The sequence below is a fragment of the Dermacentor silvarum genome, chromosome 4, assembly GCF_013339745.2.
Source record: "Dermacentor silvarum isolate Dsil-2018 chromosome 4, BIME_Dsil_1.4, whole genome shotgun sequence".
NCBI classification, from domain to species: Eukaryota; Metazoa; Arthropoda; class Arachnida; order Ixodida; family Ixodidae; genus Dermacentor; species Dermacentor silvarum.
In genome coordinates this window covers 105540693-105550963 of record NC_051157.2, presented here as the reverse complement: position 1 = coordinate 105550963, position 10271 = coordinate 105540693, and the positions used below count along the sequence as shown (strand labels likewise).

The window sequence follows — 10271 nt, the reverse complement described above, 5'->3', positions numbered from 1 at the left end:
TGGCGAATAGACATTGTGATGGCTTATGCACACATGCGCTGGCTGATATCAATAATGACTTCAGAGGAATAATTTTCATTTTTTTGCGTTACTGTGTTCATTTACAGCAAGAACTAATGTTCTGGCAAGTCATCTGAAAAACGAGTAAGTTAGCTGTTTACTGTAGAATTTGGTACTTTTAAGACCGTCGGCTCACTTTTTTGCAACAAGGTACACAAACGCGGAATCACCTTCGACGCAGAAATATGGCGCACAGGCTGCGTAATAGTGCTATTAAATAATCCTCTAGTGATTTATTACTTAAGGCACCCAAATGAAACTTTGTAGCAAAGAACGAACCATCGACCCGCTTATCTGAAGTGCTCGAAAACGTGAACTAAAGTGTAGAATTTTAAAAGAGAGTGTGCTGTCCAATTAATCATCCATTTTACCTACGTTAAATGCGCTCTTCTTGATTTTATAAAGAAATATGCGTTTGGATCAGTTTGAAAGAACAAAAAAAAAAGAAACTAAATGCGGTTTTTAACACAGCAGAGGTGCTGATAAATTGTTGAGTGTGTTAGCCCAGTATTACGGGGTTGAAACTGATTTTATTTTTTCCCTTGGATACACATTTGCCGCTGCTACGATAGCGCGCAGCGACGCTGCGGCGCTGCTTAACATACGATTTGGTAGGCGTTTATTTTTCCTTTGTTTTCTAGCTCAACTCCGTCATTTTCTCCCGCTTTCTTCATTCAAGGCTTTATACAACCCCCTCACCTTGCCTCGTCGCTGGCCTTCAAGTGAACCGTCTCTCAAAGCGCTCGGCAGATGGCGGCAGCCGCCAGAGCAAGATTTCGTTCCGCTTCCGATTGGTGGCTGAGCCACCGCCGGCCATCGGTTCGGCCTGAAAGCTTCAGCAACCGACGCTCACCCCCCCCCCCCCCCCCGCTTCTTCCCCCACACTCCCCATATTCTCGCCGCGCTTTCCCCATTCCCCTCGGCTGCATTTCCCTGCGCTCCCTTTCCCCTCATCCATCGTCTGCTGCTCTCCTTTCGCTATCCCCGCCTCTCCCGCGCATCTTTCGGGCGCCGGCTTCGTTGGCGAGATGCTCGGGAGCGCCAGTCGGTCGCCGTCGCGCCTGCATCCCGGATCATCGGACTTGCACTCCTCGTTCAACCCGAAACTGGGAGCTTGTCAGGCACCCTGGACATTCGTAGTGCGCCGCCCTGCTCTTCCGCTGTGTCAACCTCCCTGGCCTTTTCTGAATACTGCCTAAACAGCAGCAAGTAGACTTCGAAGGTAAGCAAATGTTGTTTGCAGCGGCATCGAGACCGGAGAACTAATCTGTCACGCTGTCCTTGAGTGCACTGGATGTAATGAATAGAAAAATATATATGCAGTGTATATTTCATGCCTCTCTTGGGAGCGGCTGTGATTAACGTTTGGAGCATGTGCTCTTGTCGTCATTTGGTGCACCTGTACACCAGTTATAGGTGCTAATTGGAGTAAAGATTTGCTGGGTTGAGGGTATTAAATGGAGTCGCAGGAATGCTTAAAAAAACGTTTTAGTTGTGGTTGAGGAGTTGTCTCTCCTTTAGAACTAAGTTAGCAGACAAAGAGAATGGAAACAGTTATTACAATTCTTTGAGCTGTTACAACCGCCACCCGCCGCGGTGGCTCAGTCAGCTAAGGCGTTGCGCTGCTGAGCACGAGATCGCGGGATCGAATCCCGGCCGCGGCGGCCGCATTTCGATGAAGGCGAAATGCAAAAACGTCCGTGTGCTTGCGTTGTAGTGCACATTAAGGAACCCTAGGTGGTCAAAATTAATCCGGAGCCCTCCACTACGGCGTGCCTCATAATCAGAACGGGTTTTGGCTCGTAAAACCCCAGAAAGTTTAAAGAAGAATGTTACAACATCCTTAGACAGAGAATGACTCTGACAATAATGCTTCCGACGAATTTTACATGACGACGTTTACAACTACAAACCTATTGCAGATCGATCACATGCTATCATACGTTTTCCCAGTTCTCAGCAAATGGTGCGCTCAGACAATTTAGATACTAAGGAGTCAAAACATTTTATGATTCTTTGAGCGTCATACGAAGGCAAGCAGTTTATTTTGGACCGCATTAAAGTTACAAATGCGTATGTTTTTTTTTTTCATAGGCATTTCACAAAGTTTGCAAAGTCAGTTGCTGCAATCTAATCCGTAGCAAATGTAGTTTCATGTGGTTTTATTGTAATAATAGTCAGCTGTACAGAAAAAGTAGGCAATAAAAATTTGTAGTTATGTATTTAAAGTCACCAGTTACTTGCCTAGAAATGGGACTATCGGAAAGTTGCACGCTATTAGCTTCCTTCCTTATTTCAGTGCCGACGTGAAAGTTCCTTGAGACACTAATGGCTCTTAGCTGCGCTAATTGCGGTGGCTGGCAGAGATATTGGTCCTAATTAGTCTGGCGAGGAGACGTGCTGCAAGGAAGGCATTTCACTCACATGGAAAGATCGTATTTTGTTGTATGTAGGTTGCACTTAGTTTATTGCTTATGCTGTTCCATGAAGCACCGCAAAAAACGCAAGCAAGTGTTAATGTGGCTCTGGTGCGTTATTTCTGGCAGTTATTGTAGTAGCATTAGCTAATGAGGATTAGCGCAGGACAAGAACCACACATTTTCTTTTCGTCGCTAGCGACATGTGCTATTAGTAAAGTACGCATAGCTCTGGGGAATCCAAGGGCTGTCTTTAATTATGCAAACGGAACGGTTTGGCCAATTGTCGAGCCGCGTTTTAAGCCGCAATATTTCTTTCACGTTCAATTTTACTTGTTTCTTTTCTGTACGTTTCATTGATTTGTAGTCAGTGTGATGTCAGGTATTCTAAATATTATGAGGCTCAGGCTATCCACGAGAAACTTCCACTCCGTCTTTAATGCTTGGCGAGGGCTGAGAAATGAAAATAATAAACATTGCTAGTCTTTTTGAAGGCTAGGGCTTTATCAGAGTTTCCGCCACGTACTTTTCATTCTTTCCATTTCCTGAAACATTTCGCACTACATAATACTATGACACGAGTGTAAAAACATGTCTTGTGTAATGCCATATAAATGGAGCCAATCGGTCTTGGAAATGTATTGCTTCAAAAAAAAAAAAAACCCGCAAATCATCATCATCATTATTATTATATCACTCTGGCTTTTTTGCGAATTTCTCTAAATGCTCGTCATAACTTTGCCCTGGTTTTCAGGAAAGACAAGTCATAAACGTGCTGCTAATATCATTTTGTCTTCCCAATAGAAAACTTTGTTCCCACCAATACTTTTCAAAACACCTTTTACTCAAACAAAACTTTTCCCAGCGCCACAAACCTCCTATAGCATGATTTCCAGAACGTGTTTTGATGATCTGGCGCGCCTTGGTCCTTGGTACGAGCAATCACGTTCACGTTAAAAGTGCTGTATTTTTTGTCAAACAGTAGGCAATAATTCCGGCTGCAACACGATTATCACCCTAAAATTGTGCAGCCTCAGAATATGAAACATGCATTATCGTATTATGAAACCACAATTGTAAGCTCTCCTGTAATTAGCAGATTTTTTTTGTATATTCCAAGGGTTCTCGTGATTTCCTGGCATTCTTTGAGCATTATTATCGCTTGCACCATAATACCCCTTATGTCATCAGCAGCAGCAAAAGCAGCATCAGCATCAGCAAGGGCGCCCGTGTTACCCCGACGACAGAAGCGGGGCAACAACACTGTTCAGTGGATGCAGCTTTCCCAAATTTGTTGAGTGTTGATATAAACTTGGGCATGCAGCAGCACCGGCAACACGCAGAACTGTTGTCGACGCCGTCGGCGTTTTGCCCGCGTCCGCACAAAATGCGTGCGGCGTTGGTGACTGTTGCCGGAGCCTCTGATATAAATAAGCACTTGGTACCGCAGCTAAACGTCGCCTCCCCCCCCCCCCCGGCCTTTCGCGCGTCGGGAGAGCGCGCGTTTGCTCTACATATATGGTGATTGCAAAGGAGGAAAGAGACGCCTACTTCTGCAGCCCTTAAGGGAGCACGGCGCAGAACGCGTGTTTGTTCTCCGCCATGGCGCTGAGCCGTGCTCCCTCAAGGGCTGCAGAAGATAGCGCCAACCTTTCCCTTTCCCTCAAGAACCACTTATCATCATCATCTTCATCCGCCGTGCGTTCACTCCCGGTTAAAGCGCGCGTCCCTCGCGCCCTTTCACTCGCACATACAGCGTTCGGCGGCGCGCGGCGACGTTTTCATCTCCATTGACGTCATACGGAACCAAACTTGCGATACTTCGCATATGTGCGCAAACATGTTAAACTCATACATGGAAGAAAGCGAAGCTGCGTGAAGGAGCTCTCACACCATTCGGAATAGCTAGGAAAATCTACCCAAACACTTTGCAAACGCTTCCCTACATCCTAGCTAAGTACTTTTTGAAGTCCTCTTTTTATTCAACGCACGTTCTTGTAAGCTGCGACAGCACTGCAAATGCCGGCGTCCGGCTGCACATTTCGACCACCTGGTGACACGGCCGCTTCGAGGTTGCGGCGCATAGGCTGCGTTCCTGGCTATTGTTATACTCTGGTTGCTACGTAGAAGGTGAGGCTCTGAAGGCTAGAGAGAGACTTCTCTCACTGCTGGCATGCGCGACGAAAAAATAGTGCGTAACATATGAAATAGAAATACATCGACACACGTCATGTAATTAGATGTGAAATGGTGCTCATTCATTTAGATCGAGAAATATGACGCACGATATTTCAGGAATCGCGTCGACGGTCTCAAACTATTTGCCACCACGTTAGCTCGGTGACACGTGTTTGCTACGAGCGGCCACAGCGCATGCTCTGCCCTTTCTGCCCACGCGACCAAAACATAGTACGCCACATACTGGAATTGTATGTGGCGGACACTAGGTGCACAAAAAGTAGGTAATATTGCATAAAGCTGAGTTCTGCGTGTTGTAGTTGTAAATACGAAGTAGTTTATTCTAGTTTATAGAAAGTAGTTTATAGAAATTGTCGCAGATCAAGAGAAACTCTGCTACAAAATGCGCGGAGTAAGACATCAATGACCGCACGACTTACCTAGCTTCCGCAACGTTGCGTATGGGTACGTTCAAAGTCGGACCAGCATTGCATGCGGTCCACGTTGACAGCTAAGGAAACAGCCAAGACGACTTTTCCAGAATGGAACGCGTTTTGAACCACCTTGAAGACACATAGAAGACGACTCTGCGACGTAACGCCACCTCGTGGAGAGAACAGACCGTGACTTACACTAAGCGCGTTGGAAAGCATGACTACGATTTGATGTGTGCAGACGACCTTTCCGTCCACTTCCCAAGCGTCCTGCTCAGCCGCCATCTTGGTTGAACAGGAAAGTATCCCGCGTCGTTTTGGACTTCGATGCTCTCTTCGTGAACCTGTTTTATTTGACATCTTTGTGAAAATTCCAAGGAGACATAAGATGGTCCCTGCCTCCAAGAAGTGCTCCTGCCAGCTTAGCTTTAAGTTTTGCCGTCTACGGCTAGTATTGGACAGCCTACGGATGAAACGGAACATCACAAGCACCAGTGTCCGGCCCCATGTTTTCACCGGTGCCCTGGCCATATAGGGTCACTCCAGACCTCCTCAACGGAGGCTGTGTTGCAGGCCATTTCCTCGCTGACATTCGATTCCGACTGCACCGCCAGTTCCGCGCTGTCAAACAAGAACCATCGTGAAACTCTCCTTCATCGCTTCGCTGTAAAAACACGCAAACGCACGCCCGCACATAAGCTGTACCTACTCCGATCACCCGCGGGGCGCTTTCTTCGATCGCGAATTTCACGATCCCAATTACCTCATTTTCGCAGCTTGCGCAAAGGAGCCAGTCGAGATCGAGAAAGTCGATCTAAATAGGGCTTGTCCACTATTGAAAGTGCCCGGGGTGACCGGGGCACTACTTCAAGGAGCAGATATTAACATCCAATACAGATCGCAATAAAGTGTTAGCTATTCATCAAAGGAACAGATATTAACATCCACGACAGATCGCAATGAAACGTTCGCTAGATGTTAGTTAGTTATTAAAGTCTCAATGCTTAGGATTTGTTCGCGTTATATCACATGTGCTCTATTTGTGGGATTGAAGCCAGGAAATAAATCATGTCCATTTTATCAAGAACTGTCCCCTGATTGCCAATTTCTGCTGATACATGCCCGAATTATTTGGTGAAATTAATGCACTGATGCTCGAAATAAACCTGTAATAGCACATGGGAAAATGAAGTGCTGATAAGCGCTTACTGTATTATCATTGGAATTGTTGAAAGAATGGTTTAATACGTTGGCTGTTCTGTGGGAGCCCCGCTCTTCCCAGCTCAAAAATTTCAAATTTTTCATATTGTGGTATGCGATTTCCACAGAAGAAAACATACAAGATAAACGGATGGAGTAAAATAAAAAAACGGAAATAAAAAAAAACTGCAATTAGGCGGACGCTCAAGAAGCTTAGAGAAGTACAAGACATGCGGATACATATAAGAAAATAGGGGGGGTCTGGGGACGGGCAAGAAGCTTAGGGGAGGAAAAAAGATGAGCGAGAGCGTAATGAAGCAAGGCATCACCTTCTTTGCCAAGTTCTATACACTAGTGCCATAGTGTTTTCGTTGCATTGCCTAATGATGCTTGCTATGACTGTTACGGTGATATTTTTTATCCGCGTTTTTTTCTTTTTTTAAACATCCCATTCGATTTTCGCGAACAACATGTAAAATGAATCACAGTTGCTGCCTACGAGGCTGTGTTGGCACTTCGGCTTTGTGTGACGCGATGACGCCATTTCGTGAAGCAAAGAAGAGGTAGGGATGAGCTACAAGAAAATAATTTGAAAAGGACGGTGATGGATGGATGTTTGGGCGGTTTGTGGTGAGTCGGGCCTCCCATACCGGGAAGATCTCGGTGCAGATTCGCACACAGTAGAGGACGTATCGGACGTCAAAGAATAAAAGCAACGAAGTACGATAGAAGAGTGATGACCGTCTCTAGCAAATAGACAACGGCGCGAGAGAACCGCGCAAGTAACGAGCCAGTTTCGGCACAGTCCAATGTGGGTGCCAAGAGTGTAGCCCCCCTCCTCCCCCCACCCCCTTCATTTTATTTTATTATAGTATCATAAATAAAATTGCCTGGGAATGCTGCGCAAATGGTTCCCTTCGTGCAGCCCCATTCTGTGCAGCCTGACTCAATCTCCACTCCCCCACCAATCTCCCACGCTAAAAAAAAAAGAAAAACGTGAATTTGTTGTTCCTTCTATCACGTGGTCGATTATCTGCATTGAGGAGAACGAAACAGCTTCCCGAGATGAATCGCTATAAACACGAGGATATATTCTCTTTTTATGGGCAGCCAAGGATTACTGATTCGCTTAGCATCGCTTTGTAAAGCTTGTATACAAAGCCAATGATGATGAATAAAAAAATACAATTGTTTGAAACTCAAGCGCCACCCTACCAATCTTAAAATTCTGTGCACAATCAGCAGATTGAAAGTACCGGCTCCGTTCAGCATCGACCGTTCGGTGTATTTTTCGCTGAAATGAATATTTATTTACAGCGTGGTCAACTGTTAAAGAAACATGCCTATGAGTGGCAAATTCATCGAGGTGCGAGACGTTTGTTCGCTTGGTACAGCAATGTCTTCGACATGGGAAGTTTTGACTTGCAGCCTAAAAGTGGGACCTTTTGCGTCGCTACAAGCATCAGCGATTCGAGAACTTTAAATCTCTTGAGCACTTGTCTTAAGAGATATGGCAACTAATAAGGCAGAAAACAAAACCATAAAGTCGTATACCGGCAACTCTTATCACTGAGCTGTATGTCTATTCTACAAGGCAAGGTAAACCTTGCTGTGAAGGGTATTTACGTTTCCCTTTCTTAAATATATTTATTGTAATTTCCGTATAATTTGGCAATATATTTAGGTTTTATTGCGATGAAGAGGGGAGAAAGTTACATGGGAGCTTTGTGCGCTTTGCAATGCAACCACATGAAGACCCTTCTACTATTTTTGTGAAATCACGTGAACTAGTCCCGTTGTGTTACTTCGCTTTCTTCAGGCAGCCGTTGCGCAGATCCTTCCATCCACTGGTTGTGTTACATTTAAGAAGGCGCAGAATACTGTCCTCGCAATATAGGTTCCACAGATTCTGAATAATGTTTTTCCTTTTTTTTTTGCTCTATTACAGTTTCTGCAGGCAGCTAGAAATTTCCACCTCTGCTGCGGTGGATTCGGAGCTGCATTGTTTGTTTTTATGAAATCCACAATATTATAAAAATTACAATGAACGAGCGTTGGTACTTGGTTTTGACCCAGAATAAAAGAGAAAACACCTGCGCATTAAAGTCCATGTGCAACACATCTCAGACGAAATGATTCAAATGCGATAGCGTTAAGAGCCCCGTGTCGCAGAAAATCCGGCGTCGGCGTCGGTGTCGGCGTATGCATGGGCGTCTGGCGGAAATAATTCTGCCGAACCACATCATCGCGAACCACCCCGACCGGTGGCTTCGCGTGGTGCAAAGCGTTAGTGAACAAACATTGCCTTTCTCAAAGCAAAATACGTCAGAAAAATCATAAAGTACGACTTAACCACAACCTGCAGGCCTGATAGCTCCGATTGTAACTTGAATATAACAGAAAAAAGGATGATAAGCAGCCAGGGATCTTTGAATGCTGTCACGTTCCACTCTTAAATGGGAAGCTTAAGCGTCCTCCAATTGTGATGATGTTTTGCTCTACTTTGGTTCTATATAGGCAGCATTGCGGGAATGCTGAAAACCGAGCCTTTCTAAATTTTGATCGGGCCCCATGACGCAGAAAATACGGTGTCAGGGCCGGCGTCAGCGGCGTCCAATAATGGTGTCGCGTCGTTCCACTTTTAAAGGCGAAGCTTAAGCGTACTCCAAGTTTTCAATGAAATGGTTCGATTCTGTCTGAGACAACAGAAGTTACCACCCCCGCCACTGCTTACCACATGGCAGTCTCATCTAGTCTGTTTTCAATCCGACGCAGTCACGTTGACACGTGTCCTTGCATACACGGCTTGGTGCACTCGAAATGCTGAAGAAAATTGCATCAGCAACATTTTATGACAACATAAGCTCCTCCTAAAAGCCATTTGACAGGCACTAGAACTACCACACCAAGAAGTAGCTGCTCCAGGCAAGCATCGCCCCTAAAATAGAGAAAACGGGAATACCGTTCTGTTCATAACAACACTTGTATCAAAAGGGCTGCATGTAGTTGGGACACGCCAAATGGCATGGCAACAGCCCAGCGGGACAGTAGCCGCCTTTGTAAGGAGAAAGAGGCGAGGAGCCCTGCCCTCTGTCTGCACTGACACCGTCACCGTTTGGGCGGAAAGATAGCGACGACAACGCGTACCCTTACAGAATGCCGGGGGCTGCCACGGCCACCGGGGGCAGGCATCACGCGGACGACGTTTCTGAGCGGGAACTGATCTGTCAACATAAATAACCCTCAAAGCGACTCGCCCCGCACGCGACATAGTACACGTTCTACGCACCGAAGCCCTTAGCCACGCCTCAGGCTTTTGCAACGTACCCGCACACGTCGAAGGGGAGTGGGGGAGCGTCTCGGTAGCAAGGGGGGTTGCAAGCGGGTGTGCTGCACGACGTCGCTTGATGAGACCAGACTGCAAGGAAGATAACACCCCCAGCCTACTGCCTTGGAGTCTGCTGACTCGCTTCCTGCAAGCCTACTTCCTTGTTCTCCATCTTCGCCGTTAAAGAGAGTGGTCCTTTTATTGGACCATAGCTTGGGATCCGCGCCTTTCGCAGCGTGCCGTCATTGTGCTCCGCCGCTTCGCTTTTGTCCGCTTTCCACTTTGCCTCGAGGTGGTGGAGAAACTCTGCCTCCCTACATCGCCTTTCACTCCCCTTTGTTCACCTGGCTTTCTATTTTACTTCACATCCCGTTTGCGCAGCAAGTCAAAAGGCGAATCCTTTCACATGTCTTCGTTCTTACACGTCCCTTTCTTCCGGTTCTGTTCGTTCTTTCTTCGTTACCCTATTAGAAACTTGTTTTTAGGAGATGCGTGTGCTTTCACTGTGCTAAATTTCTTGATGTATGCCACGTAAGTTCACGAACTTACGTTTGCTCAGTGGGATCTCGACTAAAATTTTGCCACCAACGTTTCACATATTATATCCCACTGTACACCTCTTGACAATAATATTGATAAATTTTGCTCAACGCT

The 10271-nt window shown here is 46.1% G+C and overlaps 1 protein-coding gene across 1 annotated transcript in view; it reads left to right on the top strand.

Annotated features, from left to right (window-relative positions):
* Window positions 1-1135: 1135 nt before the first annotated feature.
* LOC119450470 (para-nitrobenzyl esterase-like) overlaps window positions 1136-10271 on the top strand; it is an 88001-nt gene continuing 78865 nt past the window's right edge. The window contains exon 1 of the mRNA XM_037713913.2: window positions 1136-1282. The gene's annotated coding sequence lies outside the window, so the exon portion shown is untranslated. The remainder of the gene's footprint in view (window positions 1283-10271) is intronic.